The following is a 13138-nucleotide window of genomic DNA, read 5'->3' on the forward strand; positions in this document are numbered from 1 at the left end:
AGAGAGAGAGAGAGCGCTGAGTGAATCCCAGTTGTAATGATAATTGGAGGCACTCGTCACCATTAGCTAATGTTACAACACAGGAAAGGAGAGATGTGGAAATTACAGGCCAACCACCTTATTCAATGTGTATGTAATGTCAAAATAAAAAGCAAATTAATTTATCGTACAATATGAAATCATCAGTCTGAACATGTCTGTGTTCTTAGTTTTATTGACTAGATTGAGTCTCTAAAATGAGAGTAATTTTCAAAATAAGACAATAAATCCTTCCAACTACTATAAAAGGTTAAGTGATTTCACATGGTTCAAAAAATCATTTCGGAAAAACAGAATTATCTGGTTGGAAATTATAGTAACAGATGCAGAACCACTCCAAGAGTGAGTCTGCCTGCCAGCCAAGGCTTTAGTTGAACCACTCCAAGAGTGAGTCTGCCTGCCAGCCAAGGCTTTAGTTGAACCACTCCAAGAGTGAGCTTGCCTGCCAGCCAAGGCTTTAGTTGAACCACTCCAAGAGTGAGTCTGCCTGCCAGCCAAGGCTTTAGTTGAACCACTCCAAGAGTGAGTCTGCCTGCCAGCCAAGGCTTTAGTTGAACCACTCCAAGAGTGAGTCTGCCTGCCAGCCAAGGCTTTAGTTGAACCACTCCAAGAGTGAGTCTGCCTGCCAGCCAAGGCTTGAACCACTCCAAGAGTGAGTCTGCCTGCCAGCCAAGGCTTTAGTTGAACCACTCCAAGAGTGAGTCTGCCTGCCAGCCAAGGCTTTAGTTGAACCACTCCAAGAGTGAGCTGCTGCCTGCCAGCCAAGGCTTTAGTTGAACCACTCCAAGAGTGAGTCTGCCTGCCAGCCAAGGCTTTAGTTGAACCACTCCAAGAGTGAGTCTGCCTGCCAGCCAAAGGCTTTAGTTGAACCACTCCAAGAGTGAGTCTGCCTGCCAGCCAAGGCTTTAGTTGAACCAAGGCTTTAGTTGAACCACTCCAAGAGTGAGTCTGCCTGCCAGCCAAGGCTTTAGTTGAACCACTCCAAGAGTGAGTCTGCCTGCCAGCCAAGGCTTTAGTTGAACCACTCCAAGAGTGAGTCTGCCTGCCAGCCAAGGCTTTAGTTGAACCACTCCAAGAGTGAGTCTGCCTGCCAGCCAAGGCTTTAGTTGAACCACTCCAAGAGTGAGTCTGCCTGCCAGCCAAGGCTTTAGTTGAACCACTCCAAGAGTGAGTCTGCCTGCCAGCCAAGGCTTTAGTTGAACCACTCCAAGAGTGAGTCTGCCTGCCAGCCAAGGCTTTAGTTGAACCACTCCAAGAGTGAGTCTGCCTGCCAGCCAAGGCTTTAGTTGAACCACTCCAAGAGTGAGTCTGCCTGCCAGCCAAGGCTTTAGTTGAACCACTTTAGTTGAACCAAGAGTGAGTCTGCCTGCCAGCCAAGGCTTTAGTTGAACCACTCCAAGTGAGTGAGCCAAGGCTTTAGTTGAACCACTCCAAGAGTGAGTCTGCCTGCCAGCCAAGGCTTTAGTTGAACCACTCCAAGAGTGAGCTTGCCTGCCAGCCAAGGCTTTAGTTGAACCACTCCAAGAGTGAGTCTGCCTGCCAGCCAAGGCTTTAGAACCACTGAGTGAGTCTGCCTGCCAGCCAAGGCTTTAGTTGAACCACTCCAAGAGTGAGTCTGCCTGCCAGCCAAGGCTTTAGTTGAACCACTCCAAGAGTGAGTCTGCCTGCCAGCCAAGGCTTTAGTTGAACCACTCCAAGAGTGAGTCTGCCTGCCAGCCAAGGCTTTAGTTGAACCACTCCAAGAGTGAGTCTGCCTGCCAGCCAAGGCTTTAGTTGAACCACTCCAAGAGTGAGTCTGCCTGCCAGCCAAGGCTTTAGTTGAACCACTCCAAGAGTGAGCTTGCCTGCCAGCCAAGGCTTTAGTTGAACCACTCCAAGAGTGAGTCTGCCTGCCAGCCAAGGCTTTAGTTGAACCACTCCAAGAGTGAGTCTGCCTGCCAGCCAAGGCTTTAGTGGAATCATTCCCTTGGGCTTTTTTCTTGTCTTTAAAGGAAAATAAAATCTCCTTGGCTGCAGATTAAGAATAGATAGAGGGGGTCGAACCTGCTGATGTCTTTTCATCATATTTGATGTACCATCTGTCTGCTCAATCAGCACCTTGGAGACACCCAGAACTATTTGTCTGAACTGCCTTCCTTCTTAATGGATATCGCAGCACCTTTCAATTACAGTGTTTCCATTCACCATCAGCAAACAGCCCATACAAACCTTGGCTTCACTCTAGCCAGAAAGATGACTTATCTTCAGAAACAGCATGCGACAACAAATTCTGCATACATACTATAGATATGTACGCACTCGAAGGGAAGAGATTAGATTGTGAGGTTGTCCTCTTCTCCCTGCAGTGCTCTACTATTTCATGGCTCCTGCCCATTTGGACAGTGCTCTGTTGATTCTCTCGAAAAGGAAGCTGTTTTTAATGGCTCACACATCAGTGAATTCCTCTGTCCTTTGAGTTTTCTCCCACTCACTCTTTGAATTTGACAAAACTGAAGTCAACCGTGTATTATTTCTAAAAATGCTATGGTTGATCGTCGATATTTATCATTTGCGCTGTATCTATTTAATACCATCTTAAAAATGTTAATGTATACCTGTAGCAAATTAGCAGTTCAAGCTGTGAGACCACATTTCTTTAGGAAAGCAAGCAAGTGTAGTTATCAAAGATATTTCCTCAGGCTGTATCCAGTTCTGGGTCCCTCTTGGATACTTTCTGGGCATGTTCTATTGGAGGGTTTGAAAAAAGAGAACACAAGCGCTATCCATCTCGGAAACTCAACGAGGAAAATACTAAGACTGAACAATTGGACCCTATGACCAAGGATTTTTTTAAAGTTGTTGGTATGGCAACAAGTAGGATGGAGTTCTTGTTGGGCCAACACCACTCAGGTGGCAGTGCCCATACGGCACACTCTCGAAATGAGCCATACCGTTAGAACTACCCAGAGCTAGGACTTGTTCATGTTTTGCCACTGCAAGATGTGTAACATTATCAGCGTATCGAGAAATGCTTCCCGGAGGGGAATAGAAGGAATGCATTTCCATTCATTTAACATTGGTTGCATTGCTCAAGTGAAATGCACCCACCCGAAGCCATCCAGGACCTCTTTTTGCTCTGTTGTAAACACAACTGTCCAAATCACTATGTTTTGACAACACAACAAACAAAAGCAGCATTTAGCAGCAGTCTTTTTACTGATTCACTTTTTTTGACAGGGGACAGTTAGTCTCCACACAGATTAAGTTAAGACATCATTTATTTTACAACCGAGGGCATTTGGCCTGCAGATCCATGCACAAAACCAGACTGTTCATCAAATATTTGTGTGTGGCATGTTGGAATGTCATGAAATATGCGGCTTGTTTTGAGTGCGAGTTATGTAAGTCTAACCTGGTCCTCCTTTTTTGAAAAAGAATAGCTCTTCTTAAGAACACTGAGTGAAATTTGGGAATTCATGACTTGGACAAGGCTTATTCTAGAACAATGATATTAACACAATGTCCCGGCATAGATGTTCCCCCAGAAAGGATCAATAGGTTACAACCAGTCAGAAAGAGAAATCTCCACTGTGGATTCAGGAGTAGGCTAGCTAGGCCTAGATTTAAGACCTGCCAGATGACAGGTCAATCTTACTGCAGCGTCCTTAGTCTTTTTGAAGCAGGGATGACGCGTTGGTGGAATGAATTGCGTATTTCCTGTCAACACCCTCTGTTTGATTTGTAATATTGTGACACCTGATACATCCAGCCAACCATCTTCCAGTGCTCACACTAACGACAGAGCATGGCGTCACCCACCAAGTTCTCTATGTCTGTGAAATGTCTTATTAAACTGCACACAGGCTGGGTTGAGAGTGGAGGTTGATGAAAGAGATCCATGAACGGTTGGTGTAGGCTGAGGAAGGCAGCAATGGGTTACCTGCATGAAGTCCAGAAGCCACAGGGTCTGGCTCAAGACTTATGGATGCTGTCACAGGGACCAGGGCCGTGTCCTTAGTGTCGCACCGGATGACAGATCACAGAACATAGCCAGGTAATGAGGCTGTCAATCTCACAGACAACCTACAGTACCTCCGTGTCCCCGAGCAGGCCCAGGTCACTCTCGCATCTTCAAACTCAACTCCTCCTTTAAAAACAGCCAGGCTAGCTTTAATGAACGAGTATTAACTGGTTAGCAGCATATCTGGGATGAATACTTATACGCTTCTCACAGACACAATGGTCTCTAAAGTGAAAACTCTGCACTCCAGGCAAGTTTAATAAAGTGCACCTCAAATATTACGAAGAAGAAAAACATTGCCTCAGGTTTCATTAGCACTAACATCCAGGCTAGCAGTGACCTGTCCTTTTCAATCAACTTCAGCATTGTGCCTCCTTTTGTAATAGAACTCAATATAATTAAAGGGATGCTGGACGTTGGATACAATATGGTTCGAGATTATGAAATCCAATGACACAATGGACACGGCATTTGACTACTATTGCTTGGTCAAGCATCTGTGCTCGCCCAGTTGTATGGTCAGCAGGAATCCCTGGAATGCAGAGTGTGTTGGGAGCGGTCGCCTCTTCAGTCATTACTGAACACAACTCAATGCCTCCCTGAAGAGATCAACTCAGCCCTAGCTGGGATTAATGTCTTAGAACCATGGAGACTCCGACTTCACGGCGTTCTTCTTTAATTAGTGGGGGGATGAGATGAGATCAAACGGATCCAGCAGGACCGTTCTCCTGCCTGGCAAGGGGCTGATCTGGGTGGCCGTTGTTGAGATATTAGGGTACTAAGTATCTTGGAAAGATCATTTTCTTCTTCTTTTTTTCCCCCCTGACTATTTGTTTGTGAGGAACAACAGTGTTACTAGAAGGTTGTGTTTCCAAGAATTTCTATGGTTTTTTCTCGTTAAATTGTAATAAAGTCAGGGCTAAGCCCTCTCTTCATGAGTGTGGTTTATTAGCCAGATTCGTAGCATTAAAGCTTCGGAATCGGCAACATGCCCTGTGAATTTCAACACATGCGCTACACTCCCCCATAAAACAACTATTTATGCCTCATTTCCAGGGATATAAGGCTCCAGGTTTATACTGGGCATATAAGGGCATATAGGGCATATAAGGCTCCAGGTTTATACTGACTTACTGACATTCAATGTTCATTTGTGTTTATCGAGGGATCGCCATTGTCATGGTTTTCCGAGGACTCTGAGGGGTTTGAGATGATCTCAGGATTACTTTCAGGAAGCTGTACAATAATATGTAAGCCTGAGGAAGTTTCTTTGAAGTCGCGTAGAAATGTCCTTGATTTTGAAAGCAAAGCACATTTTTGTTGTCCATTAAAATAAAATAACATCAAATTGATCAGAAATACAGTGTAGACATTGTTAATGTTGTAAATGACTATTGCAGCTGGAAACTGCAGATTTTTCATGGAATATCTACATAGGTGTACAGAGGCCCATTATCAGTAACCATCACTCCTGTGTTCCAATGGCACGTTTTGTTAGCTAATCCAAGTTTAGCATTTTAAAGGCTAATTGATCATTAGAAAACCCTGTTGCAATTATGTTTGCACAGCTGAAAACTGTTGTTCTGATTAAAGAAGCAATACAACTGGCCTTCTTTAGATTAGTTGAGTATCTGGAGCATCAGCATTTGTGGGTTCGATTACAGGCTCAAAATGGCCAGAAACAAATAACTTTCTTCTGAGCCCGTGAAACATCACAGGACTAAATGCAGAATAATAGTACACACGTGTTGTCAACTATTTGGACTGGTGCAATGTGTGTGAACCTCTGGTAAGCACCCCTGCATTCATAATTAACTGGCCTACCTGGTTAAATAAAGGTGAATTAATCAAATTTAAGTTAAAATATCAGTATTCCATTTAACATTGGTTGATTTTACAATAACACTTAAGCTGTCATTGAAGTATGAGGACTGACGTGCCTGAGAAGCTTAAATGAAAAACCTGTTGACTCTTCACCACGTACCAGTAGAAGACCTGTGGAGACTTGTGGTCCTCTTTCACTCGTTCTCTCTCTCTCTCTCTCTCTCTCTCTCTCTCTCTCTCTCAGCTGGACCAATCAAACTAGCCTGCCGTTAGGTGTTTAATGGTCGAGGGACGTTCCCACAGGGAATGGCTGCTTCTAGGAACGTGGATGGATGCGGCCCCCAATGCTCCATCTTGCTCCACAAACACAGCTCAGCCAGACTGCCGGCCATGATGGATGAAACAGGCAGTCTAACCCTACCTCCGTCTTATTTATGGGACCAGAAAGCTCTCTTCACAAGGCACAGTGAATGTCATTACACAGGAAGGGTAGAAAAAACATCTGACATTGAAATGAATTACATGCTTGTAACAGTTATGTTGGAAATGGGGAGTGATAGCAGTTTGTATTATGTCCATTCCAGAGCTTGAGGTAATGCCGACCACCAGACCCTATTTTATTTTTCAGTCTGGTATTTGGATCATGTTATTTGTTCGTGGATACTGATCCAAAGCCTTATAAGTGCTGTAGGGTTGTCCAACTTCCCTGTATCTGGGGCTGGGTACGCAGGCAGAAATGATATACTGTATGTGAGGTGGGGTGATAGTGGGGTGAAAGTTGACTTTGTCCTGGGTGGACAATTGGAGTTTCAAACCGTGACATGAGCAGCTAGAATCCTGCGCTGTGTGGTTCAGGACAGTTGGGCGCAGCAGGGTTTGGCAATGGGTTGGAACTATTGTGGCATTATGCACAACACGTGTTTTGCTACTCTTTGCATTGATGCAGTACAGCAGAAATGTCTTGAACCTCTGTTACAAGGTTGATGTAGGCTGGAGAAAATAGAAACATTTGATGGAAGAAAAGTCACATTTGCCATGTTGCTTTTGTCTGTATTCAATCAGGTTATCTGAGTTCCATCAAAGAGAAGTTCATTAATGTATTGGAAGCTAAACTGTTGACAAAACAAAATCAGATTACTTCGGAAGAACATATCTCTAAATCTACTCTGCCTGCCCAAACTGTAAAATATGATCAAGCGTATAGTTTTAAAAAATCATACTGCAGGCAAAGTAGCCATTTGGCTTGAAAGAATTTCGGCTCAAAGGGTGTTCTACAGTCATAATTTATTTGGTGTGGGAAAAGTCCATTACAAAGGCCACATTATTCACAATAGTTGAAAAGAGATTTTAGTGAGTGAAGTTGTTCCGAGAAAGATAACATTTCCTGCCAAAGTCAATGACAGGCCAGCGTCCCTATGAGAACCCTATGACCCTCTAGGGCTAAGGCTAGTGTGGGTTGATAACACAGTTAATTACCCATACTCCTCTGCTCTCGGCCATGGAAGGATCCACAGACATCTGCTTGCAGGATTAAGATCAGCTCTCTCTCCTTCTCTCCTCAGTGGAGGTATAAAATGGGCAGTTTGCCCCCTGTTCTTTCCTGCTGGGTCAGATATGCGTACTAGGGGAGTGATTGCAACATGCCGCGGCAACAACACCAGATGAACCAAAGCCTTCCTCATTCCCTCTGAGTGCCTGTGAAAGAATCGGAGTGTGTAGTGTGCTCAGGGGAAAAGGGAAGGATGGGAGAATGGGGGTGTGGAGAGATGCATAGGATTACACAATAAAGATAGTGAAGAGTTAGGCAGCTCATTGACGGGAATGGAAGTCCTCATGACAAGTAGCCTTCTTGCCCACAGAGCCATTTTATGAACAATTAGCCGTAGCTGTCATAACACTACTGTAGTAATCCACCAGGCCCAGTTGTCCTCGACCCGTCTTACACTGCTCTGATCCCTGCCATGAATCTGAGAAGATGCCCTGTAAAGGTTTTGCGGAAATTCTTACACAGGGACACAATAAACTTGATGCATCATAGTGAGCATCTGTCTGTCAGGAGCTCTAACGGGGCAGTCCAATAAGTTCTCTTATATACTGCAGACAAGTCATATTTGCATGATTTAACATAGTCATAATTATTGAATCATTAACGTTTGCTTCATTCATGTGACCGACCAATGCCTCACGAGGCTTCTTCTCTCTAAGTTGAGACCTTGAAACTGAGGTACGTATCTTTCCTTCTCAAAACAAGGTCTGGGTGCACTGCCAAATTGCAGATACTGATAAGTGAGGATTCTTTCAATCAGTCACTTGCATGAACACAGAAGCTGGTTATTAGAACAGCACATAAATAGAACACAGAAATGAGTTCTTAGAAAAGCACAAGTATAACATTTCCATCACAAGAGACAATAGGATATACATGTGGATACATATGGATATACATCCATCATACCATCGTCTATCGAGCAGAACGTGGCCAAAAGAATCGAGCTGAATACACGTCACTGAGCTTTTCAGATAAACATGGAAACACTTAGCTTCGAAAAAGCTAGTAGTAGTTTCATGGCACCGCAAGGCCTGACAGACCCAATCAGAATGATGTATTTCACTCAACAAAAACAGGGATGAGTCTATGAACTTCACCCGTATGGCATTTTGGAAAAAACATGCGATACAACTTCTCAACTGCTTAAGCCCAGTCAGTCATTGACATTATAGCAGAGGGGTCGGGAACGAGACAGAAGGGATTTCCTCTTACAATCCCAGAGGCTGTCTGTCGTCTGATAAGGAGCTGGAGAGCTGAATTGATCCTGATCTTAAACTCTCCTAAGCCCAGCAGATCCTGGATATATCTGGAGCCGTCTCTCCACGGCTAGGAAGCAATTTCCACTGTAGTTTTACTGATTGCCTCGTGTTCCTCAAAGGGGGAGGTGGGGGTCAAGAACAAGTCTAATCAGAATAAGTATTAAAACAAGTTCCACATGGTACACAATCATAAAACTGTTGAGTGTGGGATCGAATGAATAATATTATGTTGAGAGAAAGAGAGAAGGGGGTGAACATATTGAAGTCCCCCTCGTAGATGAAGTAAACAAAGGCACTGGCCTGTATACGGGACAGGACATGAACGTGGACACAAGCGTATTTTTAGGACATTGTTGTGGAGAAGAAATGCATGAAACAGATAACAGTTTACTTCTTTTAACTGGAGGCACAAGATTGTTGTGCAATGACAGTGGACAGTACTGGTGTTTTGTGGTTTATTGTGTTTTGTGGTTTATGGAGATATCACTCTGCGGGTTAGCTAGCTAGCCTTGGAGCCAGTCAATAGACTGGCTTTTTGCTGATACGTGGGGAAACAAGGGGAACCGGGGAACAAGACCCATGTAAGGTACTAAGCCTACAGTACATGTTGAGTGGTGAGGTAATGCTACAGAGACTCATTAAAGTCCTGGACAAAATGTGTCGTCATACACTCGTTCCAATCCAACAGAATTCTGTCATGATCAGAGTCAGCTGCCATACCCATAAAAGTGATGAGAAGTGGAAGGGAGCGCCATGGTTCTATTCTGGTTGGTGCCACGCCATAAATCCATCGCTGACACAGTGGCGCTCAGAGACGACTTCAAGGGAAAATCACTTGATTCATTATTTACTGTCAACTGCCTCTCTGAGAAGTATAACTCTGAGAGAGTTTTTTTGGTAAGAAAATGTCTGTCTTCTGATGGCAGTAAATATTTTTCTCACGGGCTATATAATCCCTAACATGCCATGTCTACCACCCACTCAAATACTCTGCTCCTGTTTCGTGCAACTAGATTGAATTGTTTCTATGTGCTTTAAATGAAGCAGGCTTTAACAATCCTTCCTGCTGGTTTATTATTTGCCGTCTGCCGATTCCAATCGACTTATTGAAAACATGCCTGAGACTCAAGTGTGTTCATTGACCACTGTGTGTGTGTGTGTGTGTGTGTGTGTGTGTGTGTGTGTGTGTGTGTGTGTCACGCGTCTGCCTCTATGTCCTGCAAAATTGCAATGATATTCTGTCCATTACACAGTGACACAGCAGCTGATAGGAACCTCGGAATGTTAATTGAGTGAGACAGACATCTTTCAGAGATGATGAAAGCAGGCAAATATCTCTAAGCCATCCCTTCCCTTTCGCCTGGGAGGGGTGGAGTCGGTCTTATGATGTGCTTAACCCTGGTATAAACTAGAGTGAAGACTTGGCCTCTTTCCCTCCACATGGATGCCATTCCATCCTTATATCTAGTGATCTAATGCATTGAAGGCTCTTCTTCAATCCAGAAGGCAGGGGAAAATTTGTCTGCACTGTATCACATTTCAAAAGACACGGAAGTGGGTTTTCTGGGTTTTCCCCCCGAAACCCCTTCTGTTCAGCATCTGATAAAAAAGGTAGTGTGGTGCGAACAGTGTTGAGCAGACAGACAGCCACATCCAATTGTTTATACCCAGCCCCACACACACACACACATACGCACCTTCCTGAAATCCTAGGATGACATCACACATTGCGATTGTGTGAGACATCACATCTCACACATGTTTCAGTGGTCCTTACCTGCCCCCTTCCCCCCCACACAGACCTTAAGATGTGAGCTCCACTTCTCTGGCATGTGTTTGTTGGTAGAACAGGGACCAGGACTCGACACAAAGCTGTGCGTTGAGCAACCACCCTTTGGGGCGGCAGGGTAGCCTAGTGGTTAGAGCGTTGCAAGTTCATATCCCTGAGCTGACAAGGTACAAATCTGTCGTTCTGCCCCTGAACAGCCACTGTTCCTAGGCCATCATTGAAAATAAGAATTTCTTCCTAACTGACTTGCCTAGTTAAATAAAGGTAACAAATAAAAACCATTGTTACCTCAGAATACCTGCCCAGATACACTTTGCCTGTCAGTTCCAACTGTAGTTTATTTATTTGTTTTAATTAGAAGCAAAATAATATTTTCATTTGGCTTTTTCGTCTTTGATTCCGAGGCCAAATGGAGACAATCAAGCGGAGAAATGCTCTCCCAAGAGCGTTCAACAATGCTTTTGTTTGCTGTGGTTGTTTGGAAATGTTTGTTGACAGCTCTGTTTCCTTCTAAACCTCCTGTTGTTTTCTCCCCACATACGGTCGGCCCTGGCCCCACTCCCTACACTTGTCCCCCCTAACCCCCCACCCCCCACCCCTGGCCGAGGCTTACATGGCTCATTGCAGGCCGTGACCCATATGGTGCTACCGTCCAACTCGGAAGATGTGTGTCCCTCTTCCCCATTTTCCTCTCCTCAGCCCTAGGGAGGGAGCGAATGTGTAGGCCGACCCTCCTCCTGGCTCCTGCCAGTTCCATGCCCGGTAATGATGCTAACCCCGCTAGCATGTAAATGCTAACTAACACGTGTGTGTAGAGTTACGTGTAAGGCTAACAATTGTTTGCATGTTGAGGGTAAAGTGGGAGGGTAACGTCTGCCCTCTCGCCTCCGTTTTCTTCCACCTTGACTCTGGCTATCGATTTCCCTGCTAAACATGACTCTGTCAGCCCCCTTCTGAAACTCTATCCACCTTCAGAAGACTGACCATGGAGGTTGCAAAAAACTGTGCCCGACCTGTTGCTTACCGTGTTCCCAGTCTGCGCCAAACTGCTCCTCTGGTTTCGATATCCTTTTAAGCTAATAGCGCTCATGGCCTGATAAGGGAGTGGTCAGCGGAACACAAACATCCGTCTCCAAATACATCCGTCATAGTCCATATGTGTATGACTTTGGGAATAATATCCGCTCCTGGAGCATTTTGACTGGGGGCATAGAGGTGAAATTACTAGGATATAGCAGTATCATACGTTTATGTAATCTTTCAAAATGGCCTGAATATCATGTATTGGATTACCAATGTTCTCTGCTCAGTAAACACGTCCTTTCTCGGAAAATGACTTGGAAGCCCGCGAGGTTGTTAGGCAATTGCGCAGGCAGCTGACCAGGGGAAACGTAATATGCCGTGAATTGTGTTTGAGGATTGCTTGCTCTTAGCTTGATTTGAATAAGCCAAAGTTCTTCACATGCTAGTGCTGTCTCCTCAACTTCATTTCCATGTATGTATTACAAGTCACCAGAAGAGAATGCAGACAACACTGGCAGCCATGTATATCAGTCTAACATCTTCATATGGTGATATACAATCTATTTCCTATGACTTTTCCATTTGCTGTCTGGCAAGACATCAGTATAGTCTGTTGGAACGGTTCCTAAGCCATTCAAGTGGTTACCCAATCTTAAAGAACATTCTGGCACAACCTAAACGACAATGCAATACAAACTATTGAAATCGGATATTTAACCATTACATTATAGAATTTGATAGGCAGAAACAGGCCTTAAACACGCATTTGCAAGAGCTGTGTCGAGTTTAACGTGGGTCTTTCGTCAGTCAACAGATATAGGCCTACAATATATGAAATGGTGCTGTGGGGAGACTAGGGTTTGGCTGACTAGCTTAGTAGTGTTAAGAACACAAATCAACAGAGCAATTTTGTTAGGCAACATAAAGATTAGACGGAGAAATTGGTAGTTGAAAGGTCTTAATCCAACACCTCGTCAGAGGACTCATTTGTAGTCTGCACTACAAGGTGCTATCTAGACCCTAAAATAGTTATTCGGCTGTCCACATAGGATAACATTTTAAAGAACCCTTTTTGGTTCCAGGTAGAACCTTTTAGTTCCAGGTAGGACCCTTTTGAGTTCCATGTAGAACCCTTTAGAACCCACAGAGGGTTCTACATGGAACCCAAAAGAGTTCTCACTCAAACCAAAAAGAGTTCTACCTGGAACCAAAAATGGTTATCCTATGGGGACAACAGAAGAACCCTTTTGGAACCCTTTTTTCCAAAAGTGTACAATACTTCACAACACGTTATTATATAAATATCAGGCATTTTGTTACGTTTGGGAAATGGGAATCAGTGGTCATTTTAAAGGGGGTTCTAAAATCCTGTCAGTTCTATAAATATTCCCTATGCCGATACATACCATGAAACAATCAGGAACTATCTCTGAACCCACTAAAGTTGATTTGTGTGGTCCAAATCTGAGCCTATTGCACTCTCGCTTTTAATAGCTGAGGTCCCCATAGACTTTCTGCACCTGGTGCTAAGAACGTCATTGACGGCCCTCGTATGTTCCCTCGGCTTCCCCAGGTCAACGCTAGGTCGTTGTGCAGTAATAACCTGTCGGAACGCAGTAACGCGGGGCAGCATCAATCTGTTTAGGTACTACTAC

The sequence above is a fragment of the Oncorhynchus tshawytscha genome, linkage group LG24 (assembly GCF_018296145.1).
Source record: "Oncorhynchus tshawytscha isolate Ot180627B linkage group LG24, Otsh_v2.0, whole genome shotgun sequence".
Lineage (NCBI taxonomy): Eukaryota > Metazoa > Chordata > Actinopteri > Salmoniformes > Salmonidae > Oncorhynchus > Oncorhynchus tshawytscha.